Here is a 14,596-nt window from a genome sequence, read left to right on the forward strand (position 1 = left end):
ACTTTACAATAAAAAAAAAACATTTTGAAATTAAGTAGAGATTTAGTCTAATCGAAATATTTTTTGATTTTAAGTTTTAGTGTATTCAAGAATATTTTTTTTTACTAAAATACTTACGGATTTCAGTTTAATTAAATCGTAAATACTATTGCAACTTTAAATTATAATTGTTTGTATATTCACGGTTATTTACCAAATGTTCTGAAATGCATGATAGTATTATGGAATTCGAGACTTGAGTAGATTTGCCATCTGAATTACAACAATTTTCTGTACTTTTTGACTTATGTTACTTAATTCTCTTATGTTTCTTAAACGTCGTTCCGATTTAACTTGCTTCATACCAACAATCAAAATGGCAAACAAACTACCATATTTTATGCTAGTTTATTGAATTTTTCTACCAGGTTTTACTATTGTTCTAGACCAGTGATCTTCACGGTATTTAAAGTCTGTACGCACTAAACTGAAAAAAAAAGATTTTGTTTAGCCCAAGCTCATAACTTCCCAAATAAAGGTCTGAAACATTTTTTGCTCTTTATCAGAAACTCCTGAATATCTAGTGTAAATTTCAAAAAAACTTGCTGTAATATCTAGTGTAGACTTCAAAACTCCTTGCCAAAAGCTGAAGACCTTTGTTTTGCTATTCAGTAGAAAATGTAATTTTTTAATTTTTGCTGAATATCTTGTGTAAATTTCAAAACTGCCCAAAAAAAACTCTGAGTTCATTTTATTTTGCTTTTTTTAAAAACTCCAAAAAATCCTTAAAAATTTCAAAACTCCCCTCAAAAAATTCCTGAAACCTTTTAGTTTTTTTCTGTTCATCTGAAATGCAAGAATGTTTCGTTTAACATTCATAGCGAATTTCGTTCACCCCTACATGAGATTTGTGCAACTCAAAATAAATTCCGTGTGCATTGTGGGAACAGGTCAAAATTACACGAAGACCTAATTCCACGATGACAAAATTACACGAAGATAGTTTTGCACAAAGACAAAACTGCACAAAAAAGTTACTGACCAAGATAAGGGTTAGGAGTAACAGTGACAGTAAAAATTAAATAAAAAATAATAAAATTTATCAAAAACAATAAATTAATTAAAATAATTTAATTTAAAAAAAAAACTACAGACCGAGGGTAAGAGTTAGGGGTAACAGTGATAGTGAAAAAAAAACTAAATTAAAATTTAAAAAGTTTATTAAAATAAAAATCAACCCGTGCAAAATTGTCTTCGTGCAAAATTTTCTGCTCGTGTAAAAGTGTCGTCGTGCAATTTTATCCCCTCGTGCAAAAGTATCTTCGTGCAAATTTGTGCCCTCGTGCAGTTTTGTACGCTCGTGCAAATTTGACAGTTTCCCACCATTGATATATCTATAATGTCTCAACGTTTACTAAACATCATATATAATCTTGTTTCAATAACAACCAAAAAATACTAGCAAAAGTGATCCCTAAGGATGACCTCATGTCTATACTTATACTTCTACTATCTGTAGTACTTCTATGCTATAAAATGTTAATCATTGTAAACTAACTTTTCTATAACTGTTCTTCCTTAATATAACGTTTTAAATATTTTACAGCATATCATACAACTTTTTATTAACTCCTCTTAAGGAACTTTTTTGACGTCTAGATACTGTGCCGCGACAATGCTATCTTTATATATACATATATATAAAAGTGTGAAAAAAAGCTAAAAATAATAATATAAATAAGCAATGGTAAAATAAAATAATGAACTTCACCACACGACTAACAACATATTGTAAATTTCACCCACAAACCACGCTTCAGTGTTTATGTACTTTAACCGCTTGGTTAGATCTTATTAGCAGTATTTCGCGACTATGCCTTCTTTTGATACCTAATGAAGACAAAACCGGTCATGGGTTTTCTCGGATGCAGTTGTTGTTGGTCCTGTGGTGAAGTATATTTTTGATGGCGCGAAACATCTCAATGTTGTTGATGATTGCCAAAATTAATACTGGTTAAATCTGAATTAAGTCTAAGAGAGTAGACTATAATCTCACCATATTTTTCTGTTCTCTTCGTTTACCACTTCCTCAAAGTAGTTTTTAAAAGTGTCAAAAATTACGGGTGTTGTTAAACTTTTCAAATCATTTGAACAAGTTTAAAGTTAGAGAACTCAAGTATCTAATATTTTATCGATTTTAATTTTCTCAAATCATTTTTTTTCTTAACCTGATTCACATACAATTGATTCTTCATAAATCTAATTACAAACATTCATTTTTAAAGTACACTCTTTTCGAAATTCAATAAGTAATATTTTTTTGGTTGATTTACATTGAGTAATGATGAACTTGTTGTTAAGCTTAACAAAAATGTGAAACAAATAATATCGGGATGACTTTTAGGCAAGTTAAAAAGAGTATTAACTAACATATACCGAAGACTATAAAAAATTAAGTAAAAAACCATGCATGGGCAAACAAATATGATTTAGAAATATTTAGAATAATATAAAGTTCCAGTAAATCTTTTGATCTAGTTGAACTCAAATGCATATGTATTTTATAAAGAATATCTAATATTTGTAAGCATGAAGACTTTGACTTTACTGTTTCTTTATTTTCGTAATCTTTATTAATTTTTGTTTATAGTTGTAATATAGTATAAATTATTTGATTAAAATTGTATTGTAATTTGAGTATTATTTTGGAAATTATAAGTAAACTGTTTTTGTTTTTTAACCATTACAGGGTTGCCACATGGTCAGAAAATCAGGAAAAGTCAGGAAAAATTTAAAAAAATGATAAAAGTCAGGAAAAACGGGGGGTTTTGGAAAAGTCAGGAAATTTGATAATATTTAAAAGTCAGATTTTGTCAGTTTAAATTCACAAAATTCCTTATTTTCCAAAGCCTTCAAATCGTAAAATTTATTTAAAAATCCTTCAAAGTCAGAAAAAAATTCCAAAATTTTCCTAGAAATCTAGAAAATTATTCAATTTCCAATGCCTTCATTACGTATAAATTAGTAAAATATCCTTTATAAAACTGCAAATTTTTTCTTTTAACATATTGAACAAGTACCCTACTTGAACAAGCAGATTTTGAAAACTTTTTAGTATTGATGATCTTTAGCAAGGACACTTCCATAACGAGACTGTGATATATACACAAAAGTTTAAATACAGGTGGTGTTCATGTACTATGTCACTATCAAATATGGGAAGAAAAGCAATCACTGTACATATGAATGAAGCTGGACATAGAAATAAAAAGCCAGGAGTTCACCGAATCCAATAATTTTTCTATAATGCTGGATCAAGCTCCAGTGGGGTAAGTGGTGAGAGCAGCGGCAGAGTAGCAAGTTGTGAGAGCAGTGATGTAAGCCCATCAATAGGTTTGGCAAGTAAGTCACAAACCACAACCGCTGAAATTATGACAGTGTGTCAAGCACAATTGCTCAGCCAGTTCGTGTAACAAACTTGCGGAGCTGAACAAAAAAATGTTTCCCGACAGTGCAATAGCACAGTCATGTCAGATGGCCCGAACAAAGTTATCATACATGATAAATTTTGGCCTTGGACCACATTTCGAAAACATATTGCTGGAATAATAATGAACAAGCTGTGTTTATAAGGTAATAATATAAGTACTTTGCTGATAGAGCTGTTTATTGCAAATACATCAATTATACACAGATGGTTCAAGTAATGTAATGGAAGTTTTTTGATTGAATTCAGCAAAAAAACTGTTGTTTTAACCTGTATTAAAAATAGATTAAAAGCTTTATATAGTTTCAAGTGTTAGATTATGTATTTTAGAATAATTTTAAATTAAGAATTTGATTTAGAAAAGTCAGGATATTGTTAGTAAAAAGTTAGGAAAAGTCAGGAAATTTTTCTCAGCTTTATCTGTGGCAACCATGCCATTAACTTTTGTCTTTAACTATCCTTTTTTAGTTACTTTATGACTATATAAATTTTAAATCTATCATTTATTGGTATTTAACAACTAATGGAATGGCGCGAAGTATATTTAGTTACATAAATTTTGAGTGATTTTTTTATCTATTTATCGTACACTCAAGGACGATACTTGTCCAATGGGACAAAACCTGTCACGGAGTGCAGAGCACTGCAGGTCAATAGGCCGGGGCTCGACGCCTTGATCTCGCAGTCGGTTACTAACTCGTCTTGTAAAGTTAAGCTCACTCTCATTACTATTACTGGCTATGATGGATATTATTTAGGGAATAGGGTGCTAAAGCCACACTATTGAATTACACTGATGATATTGTTTAAACAGGGTATAGGGGTGATAAGCCACACTATTGAACCACCAGTATCAAACTGATATAACTGAGTTTGATAGAAAAATGTTAAAAAGTGAGAAAGACTGCTTGCAAATTAATTACTAAAATCACAATGATTTACATTTATGGATAATCGTAGCAAAAACTAAAACTTATTTAATTATAGCAACAACCAAATATAAATTAACTAATGGTTGGTTATTAGAATAATTTACTCAAAGAATTCAATTATTTTAAAAATCTTAAAATTAATCTTGACTGAGATAACTTTTAAGAGAAGCAAACTGTTTGATAGAAAAATGTTAAAAAGTGAGAAAGACTGCTTGCAAATTAATTACTAAAATCACAATGATTTACATTTATGGATAATCGTAGCAAAAACTAAAACTTATTTAATTATAGCAACAACCAAATATAAATTAACTAATGGTTGGTTATTAGAATAATTTACTCAAAGAATTCAATTATTTTAAAAATCTTAAAATTAATCTTGACTGAGATAACTTTTAAGAGAAGCAAACTGTTTGATAGAAAAATGTTAAAAAGTGAGAAAGACTGCTTGCAAATTAATTACTAAAATCACAATGATTTACATTTATGGATAATGGTAGCAAAAACTAAAACTTATTTAATTATAGCAACAACCAAATATAAATTAACTAATGGTTGGTTATTAGAATAATTTACTCAAAGAATTCAATTATTTTAAAAATCTTAGAATTAATCTTGACTGAGATAACTTTTAAGAGAAGCAAACTGTTTACAAATCTTATTAAATCTATAGCAGAAAAACTTTTAACTAGTAATGTGAATGTAGCAACCACAAGATTTATTTATAGCAACTCACAATGTATAAACAAATCAAAGAATTTATTATAACACGAAATTTACGGCAAAAACAATATCAAATATACTCACTACGTTTTATAGTCCTTTTCTATGCAAAATTCTATCAGAAAATCCAATCTAAAAAACTCCAAAAAGCAAAAACCCACTCTCCAACTTTTGTTTGTTTGGCGGCAAAACAATATAAAAAACCCCCTAATGTTTGAAATATTGAAAAGTTTATTTTATTTAGCCAGAGGCGTTACATATTCAATAATGTACTGTTTTTTCACACAGTATAGTTTATACCTTATCTTATTAGTTATGTCGACATTAAATAGAATTCAATATCGTTGATTTTTATTTTTTTGTATAGTATGATAAAATAAGTCCGTTGTTTTCTTAATCTGGCTCAGCGACAGTAAAGTTGCCCACCACTAATCTAGTTGGTAACAAAAACATTATCAAACTTTTATTTTACCGACTTAATGCTATTTACTATAATAAAAATAATCAATATTTTTCAGAACACAATAATCGTACAATTGTACATGCAACCAGTTGAAGAAAGAATTTATTTAAAGTAGTTAAATTTTTTTAGAACTTTGTATAAAATAAACTATACAATCGATTTATTATTTACTTTATTAGTTATCGGTTTCACTGCTTAACGGAAACTATAAAGCCGTATAGTAGAATGTTTACTAAAAACTTATTTCAAATACTTAATCAACTACAAAAATATATGCTTATTAATGAATGAATAAGATAAAAGTCTAAATCGGCTATGCTTATTGTGCTTAAAAATTGATATATAAGTAACATACAACAATATAAACAAATTTATAAAAGGTAAAGTTCAATTTTATTCTTATTTCTTCGTCCGCATCGCTTACTTAATCTCTTATTATTTTCAGTCTTTTGTATAAAAAAGATTCAATTCCTAAATAAGGTATTATATTTGTTTAGATTTAATTAAAAGTATAGTGGTAACACTAAATATTACACAAACAAAAGTTAAAAGATGATAGAAGTTAAACTATTGAGGTAACATTTAATATTGTATTAACTTCGAACACGAGAGAGACTACTGTAATAAAAATATTTTATTTAAAAGTTGACAAAATAACTGGACAAAAAGGACTAATATTTATTTGATCGTTAAATTTAAACTGAAGCTTTTCTTAAAATGGATTTTTTGTATACATCATAAAACAAAATATTTTAAACATAATATAAAAAAATTAATAATACAATAATTATACTTTAAAAAAACACAAACACATAGTTTGTATTAGGTTTCATTAAATATTAAATTAAAAGAAATACACATTAGATTGTTTTGCTTTTTTATCAACAAAATTAGTTTTGTGTCGTTAACATCCAATAAATATTTTTATATGCAGTTGCTATCTGCTAGTTATATTTAAATTACTTCTTTTGAACAAAGTTTTTATCTTTATTTTCACGTATAGATTTTTTTTTACTAAAACTTTCCAACTTTGGTCATGGGCTATGTTTTTTTTAGTGTAAGTATTAATTTGGAGAGTTCGGTTGATTTGGTATATTGCGTAAAGTTTTTGTTTGCAACTGATTGTTGTTTTATATGCAAAATTTCTTTATTTGGCTTTCAGTCAATCAAGTATAAGTTTTGGTCACATTTTTTATGCTTACTATTGCTTTATAAATTACACTTTCTGTCTTACAGTTGCTTATTTTTAGTTATACATAGCTTGGTTTCTTTAGCTCTTTTTCTTTGAAACTATAATTTTTTCTGTAATAATGAAGATATTTAAAACAATAAACATACACGAAGTAGAACAACATTGAGTAAAAAGTATGTTTTATTTATTCAAAGTTTTCTTTTATCTAAAAGTGTGCAATATTAAGTTTTTCTAGAATAGATTAGGTAAAAATTTAACTATGGTTGGTTTTATTTTTCACAGACTCGATATGCTCAATCTAATTGAATACTTTATACCATTCAAATTCTTTAAATTTACGCAATAAATATTTTTGTGAGCACTTTTTGGTTTTTTGTTTATTCTTATGAAATAAGGCGTTGTGCTCGTATATATCTTGTTTTTAACGTCATTTTGGTTTATTCTATATTTGATTCGTGATCGTTTTTAAAACATAAACTTTTGATTGATAGATCACATTAAATAGGCAGAACTTGTTGTTGACTGAGCAGTTTTTTATTATTTACAATTGAACATTTTTATATTCTTTTAGTCTTTTTTTTCTACCTTTGGTTTTAAAGATTACATTTATAACTCTTAATTTATGAATAAGGACAATAATATATCTTCAATTTTTTAAACTCTATAATCAATACAATGCTTCACTCGTTTGTACAACCTAAACTAGACCTTCAGTTTAACTATCGAGTTAAAAACGAATTTGACATAGTAACCTATCCAAAGTAGAGATTAAAACTTTAACAAAATAAGAAACATAATTACACTGTTTCAATAGTGTTTTTACTAAAGTAAATTTTATTTGAATAAGATTTACAATTTGAAAATCCGCTTTGCGGTGATATAGTGTAAATGTGTTTCTTAAAATGATAAAATTTAGATCTTCAATTAAAGTCTATAAAAAATAATGTGAGAAGACATTAGCATTAACTTGAACTAAAACTGACTATTAGGTATAAGAACTAGTGATGTACCGGACTCATTATCCGGGTCCGGCCGGATATTGCCATTTTTGTCTGATATCCGGTTCCGGCCGGATTCTAATTTGAAAATAAAGTCCGGACCCGGATCTAGTTAGTAAAAAAGAGCATACTGAAAAGTATTTTTTCAAAAAAAAACCCTGTGAAAATTAATAAGATTCATTTTTGCCAGTTAAAATTAAACACCTACCGTGATTGGCTCATTTTGTACACGTGACTAATTTACATTTGTTTACATTTAAACTATAAATACACATTTCATGAAATGCAATTCTTTACATATGTTGTAAAATTGAAAACTTTGGAATGAATACTTGCATTATTTATTGTTTAAAGTCGAGCTCAGAGAATATTTAGAGTTAATACGGTTGAATGTACGAGCCAATGAGAATCATATGACGAAATGTTTCAAACTAAATACTGATGCAACAAAACATCAGAACATGACAGGCAGTTTATATGTAAGCAGTTAGTTAGTTTGGTGTGTAGCTTGAAGCAACAAAATATCTTGAACGTTTTTGTGAATGCTTATTGTAAGTAGTGGTGTTTTGTCTTAAAAGTGAAATACTAATTGTTTAAATATTTAGGCCAGGTTTATAGTTTAATAGTTTATTAAAAATTTTACAGTTTCTTGTTTACTAAAAGTTTTATTTAGTTTTTTGTTTTAAGACTTATGATATAGATTTAAATAGCTTCCAGTTTTTAAAGTGTTACCAAAGTAATTAATAATTTTGTATATGCTAGTATTTCTTGTTGTGTTTTATATAAAAGATTCATCACTCAAAACTGTCGTGTCTGATTATAGAAAGTAGTCTCAGTTAGAATTTAGTATTTGTTAGATATTAATTAAATAAGGTAGGATTTAATTATGATGGGTAGTACTAATAAGTTAAGTGTACCACAATCAGTCCACAACTTTACTACCAAATTGTCAACCTTTGCTAGCTGTTCTACTGATTATTAGATTAAAGTAATTTTTTAGTTTTTAAAAACCTCATTCTGACTCAGGCTAGTTTATTTTAGTAATGTACCGGACTCACTATCCGGGTTCGGCCGGATATTGCCATTTTTGTCTGATATCTGGATCCGGTCGGATTCTAATTTGAAAAAAAAGTCCGGTTCCGGCCGGACTCTAATTTGAAAAAAAAGTCCGGTTCCGGCCGGATTCTAGTTTGAAAAAAAGTCCGGGTCCGGTACATCACTAATAAGAACAAACATAAACTAGTAAAAATCTTAAAACTAATAGAAATTTATTAAAATTGCTTCTGTTAAGGTTAGAAAACTTTTAAATTAACTGTTTATACATGAATTAAAATTTTATTTTCATAATTAATACTAAAGTTGTAAGATTTATCTTAAACAGGGTTGAATTATTTTATAGTTCCTCTGAATCCATAATTTGAGTTGGTCATTTAGATCTTTCAGCGATATGATTATGCAAGATAAATTGTTCTGCAGCTTTTTTTTTAATTTTTATGCGGAAAATAGGGTTATTGCTTGTTGACCATTACTATAATATCAGCATTGTAAAAATATTTTTTGTTTGTTTATATTTATTGTAGTATAAAAGAAGTTCAGTTTCATCTTTATTGATTTTAGTTGCTGAGTTGCTGTCTTTTAAACTTTAACGGATTTCTTTTTATTATTCACACTTATCATCCTTTTAAATTTGAACATGTATTATTGTTTTTTTTTTTTGATATTTTCTTAGATATATTTTATTAGTTTATTGAACGACAAAAATACGCTCAAAATACTTGGTCCTAGGACCTGGTGCACGAAGAACCTTTCGATCATCGAGTCGCCCACCACTTAGATACTATTTAACATCTTGGCCACGAGGTTTATGTAATGCAGAAATCTATTCACTACTGAGCATGTTATTTCAACAGACATCTCAGAATTTTCTTTTAAACTTACATTTAATAAGCAACCAAAAAAAATTTTACTTAGACAATGGGCAATAAATAGGAAGTAGATGGGAAAATTTTAAATGGTTATGTAACAGTTTAAATTATTATAAAAGAGTTAAAGGGGAACAATTCAAATAGGAATAAAATTTGAAAAATAAACATAGCTAATGTAGGTCTAATTAGTAAGTTTATTATGATATAAAAAGTTTTGAGCAAAATTTAAAAATAAAAAGTCATAATCGATAAAAAATTAAATAAAATATAAAGTTTTGAAACTTATTTTATCTATATCTCAAAAACACATTTGAGTTTTTTTTTTCATGTTGGTCTAATTAATAAGATTATGATTATATAATTGTTTTTTTTTGTTTATTACGAAAGATAATTATCAATAATTCAGAATTATTAGAACTATAACTATTACGCACCAATTTTAGACTAGCTACTTAATGCTAGTTTATTGAACGACAAAAAAACGCTCACACTATTTGGTCCTAGGACCTGGTGTACGAAAAACCTTTTGGTTATCGAGTCGCACCTTTTAACGTCTAGTCCAGGACCTTTAAATGCTTTAAAATAGTAGATTATTCTGTGAAAACGTTAACTAACCACAAACTTTACATAGGATAATAGATTTACTTGTGCATTTTTAAACTAATAATGTTGAATTGACATGATCTAAACAATAGAAAATCTTAGCTTAATATTAAAGCAAGACCTTTATAATCAGCTTCTAAATTTATTGCTATGTCTTAACTATAAGAAATTAAATGAAGATTATGCACTGTTTTCTAATTGGATACTACAATTTTCGTTAGAAACGTTGAATGTTAATTACTAGAAAAATAACTTAAGTGAACCTAACTTTTATTTTTATTACAGCGGATTCCTGCTTATCTCTAAATTTGATACTTTCACAATAATGTTTTATAAAGTATTATTAATTTAATAAATTTTGATTGTTAAAGCTCACTAAAAACTGAACATGTTATTTCAACAGACATTCCAAGATTTTTTTATCTTTCATTCAACTAATAATCTCTTAGGTTGTATAAACTTAAAAAATATGTTATAGAGACAATTTAAATTTTTAAACATAATTATTTGAAATTGAATATTTTTATTAAGAAAAAAACGTTAAACATAAAAGTAATTAAAATTCAAACTTTTAAGAAAATATTTAAAGAACACTATAGTAATATCTTTAAATCGTCTACATAAGGTTTTATTCAGGTGTTGTGGTGAAACTTTCATGTTAACTTGAGCTTGTCTCATAGCTTATACAAGTACAGGCTTATGCTCTGTATGACTTTCACCGTTGTTTTCTCCAAGGTGTCAATAATTTTAATATAAATTACAAACAATTACTTAATCGAAAAATAGCATTTTACTAAGTAATTTAGTTATTATAAATTTTCGTATCATTTGTAAAAAATCTGAACTTTGAATAAAAAATTGTTCACAGAAAAGCTATAAACAAAACTAAGTAGTTTTATTACAAGCTACCATAGAAGATACTTTAATATTTGATATTAGTTTTATGCTAAATTGGATATTGGCCAAGGGTCAAATTTATAACTTACGATAAGATTTTATCTTGTATAGCCAATACTAAACCAATATATTTTTACAAGATCTACTAGAGACTGTGTCTATTACTAACTCTAGTAGAACTTAGTTATTAAATTAACTGAACACTTTGTGTTTAAAGACTAATTATAAGCAAATACAAAATGTTTGCGAGGTTTAGGAATGAACTTACTTAAACTATTGGATCTATCACAAAGAAACATAAATAAAATTAATAAAAATAATTATACAATAGAAAAGCAATGAAACTATAAATAGCTGAAATGAGCAGCACGCAAGCTAGAGGCAAATGAGCTATGCATTATTGTTGATTACAATCAAGTCTGTCTTGGACAAGACATTAAACTGTAACCGTGGTGTATGACTGGATAGCCGAAGGGTTTTTCATACACCAGGTTCTTGAACCGAACTTTTTGAGCGCTTTTTTTTCGTTTAATAAACAATAAAAAAGTGCAGTAACTAGAGACGGATTGTAACTCTCTGTTTGAATATTTTAGTTATGTCAAAACTAACCATTCACAACGATAGTTGTGAATAGTTAATACAAGGCTCAATTTATATTATTAGGTAGTATAGATTTAAGCCGTTTTAATAAACTATAAACAGTCTCCTAATATATTAAAAAAACAACTAACAACAAATAAAATAATTTGTTTTTTATTCAGTTAATGAATTTGTTTTTAGGAATGAAATAAATATTTAACATAGCTGATCAAGTAACTAATACTTAAATCAATGTGATAAAAAAGTTTCTCTTAAATGTTGTTTATTTTCCTCACAATTTTTTCGATTAAGTTTATTTTGTTTTGATGCCTGAGTCCAACATCGCCTAATAAACAATGTATTAAAAATAATAAATCATCTAAATTGTTGCACAAAGTTTTTTTGTGATATTTTCGAAGTATTAAAAAATAAAGCTGAGAACTTAAAGGTTGCTGTTTTTACAAGCACCCTAGTGTGGGTATTCGAATCTAGTAAAAGACAATTAATAAACATCAAAGTGAAAATAGGAAGGTTAATCTTAAAAGATCAAAAATAAAATTTATGAACTAGTGCCCTCAAACGTACGTAAATTTTTCTATTTATAATTTATAGATTTACTTTTGTTCTACACTACATAGAATTGTTTCAATTTAGCTTTAAGTTATGTTAAGTTTTGTTCTCATGAAAGTTTAGTTTTACATTTTTACGCGATTGATTCTTAAGTAGGTTAGTTCGTTGTAATTACAGTAGAATTTTAATTTAGTTATTTTTTGTTTATAGTTGTATTTAGATCGTTTTCGTCTGTTTAATTTTATTTTTAAATTAAAAAAGTAAGTCAACCGTGTAAAGACGCCGTGCAAAACTGTCACTCGAGTAAAATACAGTTCTGGTAAATAATTACCACCTACAAACAATAAGTTTCGTGCAAAATTTCTAAATTTATGGAAAAGTTATTACTTGCAAAAGCAATGACTCGTGTAAAAGTGACACCTATGCAAAAATTATTCTCCTCAATGCAAAAGTGATGCTGTGTAAAAGTGACGTGGTGCCAAATTGCTAGGTTGGAAGTTAAAGGGCGGGACTCGACTTTGGGAAAAATAAATACGAGCAAAATTCACGGCTAGTGCTGAATTGATGATTTGTTCAAAAGTGAATACTAGTGAGAAAGTGGTATCTAATAAGCTTCTGATTGACTAGTATTTTAATATTTTTATTTTAGGTTTTATTTTATAAACCTTTATTTTCTATTTGTTTTTTATATATTAAGATAAGGTGGTTTAGGGTTAAGAGTATAGACTAAAAGTTTGGGTTTAGATATTATAAATACACTGCTGTAACACTTTTTTAACTCATTTGCACAATCAAATTTTGAATGAAACAATCTCCAAAACCTTAAAACTGCTGCCGACCCTAAACAAAGCACTGGTAAATAACCTATAATGCTTTTTAATGTTTAAGTCCTAATTTAAAAATTATATCATAACAACTTCTTACTAGCCATAAGACAAATATTGAGATTACATAATTCAAAATAAATAAATAAAAATTGTGTTTTCAACAATTTTCGTATGTTTCGATGACCAAAAGGTCTTTCTCCACACCAATCCATTGACCTTAGTTGTGAGCGTTCACATTTTTCTTTCTTTAAATGATGAAATTTAGATAAGGTAAGAAATAACAATTATTTACAACAAAGATATGCTATTCATAGTAAATATTGTTTATATAATTTTAATTAAATGCAACCAATTTAAAACATTAAATTTAGTTATTTAAAAAAATTAAAGACAAGAAAACTTGTGTTTTTAAAAACTTGGAAAAAATAAAAAAAACTTGAAAAAAATTCTTAACAATTAGTGGCTACCCTGGTAATACCTAACCTACTTCAGTTTTTGACAAAGTTATCTTGAACATGTAATAGTGTCAATAAGGAGTCAGTAAATTTGATAAATGTTTGCATACTATTTTTTTTAAAGCTCTATGCAGGACTGCCTCAAAACCTAGAATTTGACAATTTAGGCTATAAAACCTAGAATTTGAGAAGTATCAAAAAAATCTCAGAGTTATAAACAAAATCTCTAAAAAAACTGGAATTTAGAAAACAAATCACTAAAAAGTGGAAGTTTATACAACTTTTACCCGTTAAATGGTAAAATTTCAACTTGATACTAAAAATCAATTATAAAGATAAAATTTTAGTAATCATCAAAAATTGTTTTTTGTTAAAAAACATATTATAAGAATCTTTGAGGTATCTTTTCAATGTTGTATACTAATTAACAAAGTTTTTTACCTTAAACTTAATTTTAACTGAAATAGACCATGAAACGTGTGATTTTAAAAACCTTAAAAAAATTTTTGAAAACCTGGAGAAATATTGCCAAAAACATTAAGCAAACCTGTCTATGCCAAAATTTCTGCTTAACAAAGAAATTCAAAATAGTGTGGTTTTAGTGTAATAATAAAGAGTAAACAGGATTTATAAAAAGCCTACAATCCTGAAAATTTTTTAATTTAGGCAAAAAAAATCAAATTTGAAAAAATAATAAGGAAAAACCTGGAAATTCAAACAAAAATTATTAAATGACAATTTTTAAAATGTTTTTACATGTGAAGTATCAAAATTTAATAACATAAAATTTATAATAAAGTATAAATTTTTTTTGATCATTATTATTTTTTTTCATTAAAAACATATAAAGTTGCTTTACAGTATCTTCTCATTGTTGTTATACTATTGATCAAAATTTTATAACTAAGTTAAATTTTGTACCAAAAACAATCCATAATACTTGTATTTTAAAAACCTTAATAAACT

The 14,596-nt window shown here is 27.1% G+C and overlaps 1 protein-coding gene across 2 annotated transcripts in view; it reads left to right on the top strand.

The window, feature by feature from the left end:
- LOC145830164 (uncharacterized) overlaps positions 1–5,745 on the top strand; it is a 75,222-nt gene extending 69,477 nt beyond the window's left edge. For both annotated transcript variants that reach the window (XM_082938064.1, XM_082938081.1), the window contains one exon: positions 5,640–5,745. The gene's annotated coding sequence lies outside the window, so the exon portion shown is untranslated. The remainder of the gene's footprint in view (positions 1–5,639) is intronic.
- Positions 5,746–14,596: the final 8,851 nt, after the last annotated feature.

The sequence above is a fragment of the Thalia democratica genome, chromosome 1 (assembly GCF_965202585.1).
Source record: "Thalia democratica chromosome 1, ktThaDemo2.hap1.1, whole genome shotgun sequence".
Lineage (NCBI taxonomy): Eukaryota > Metazoa > Chordata > Thaliacea > Salpida > Salpidae > Thalia > Thalia democratica.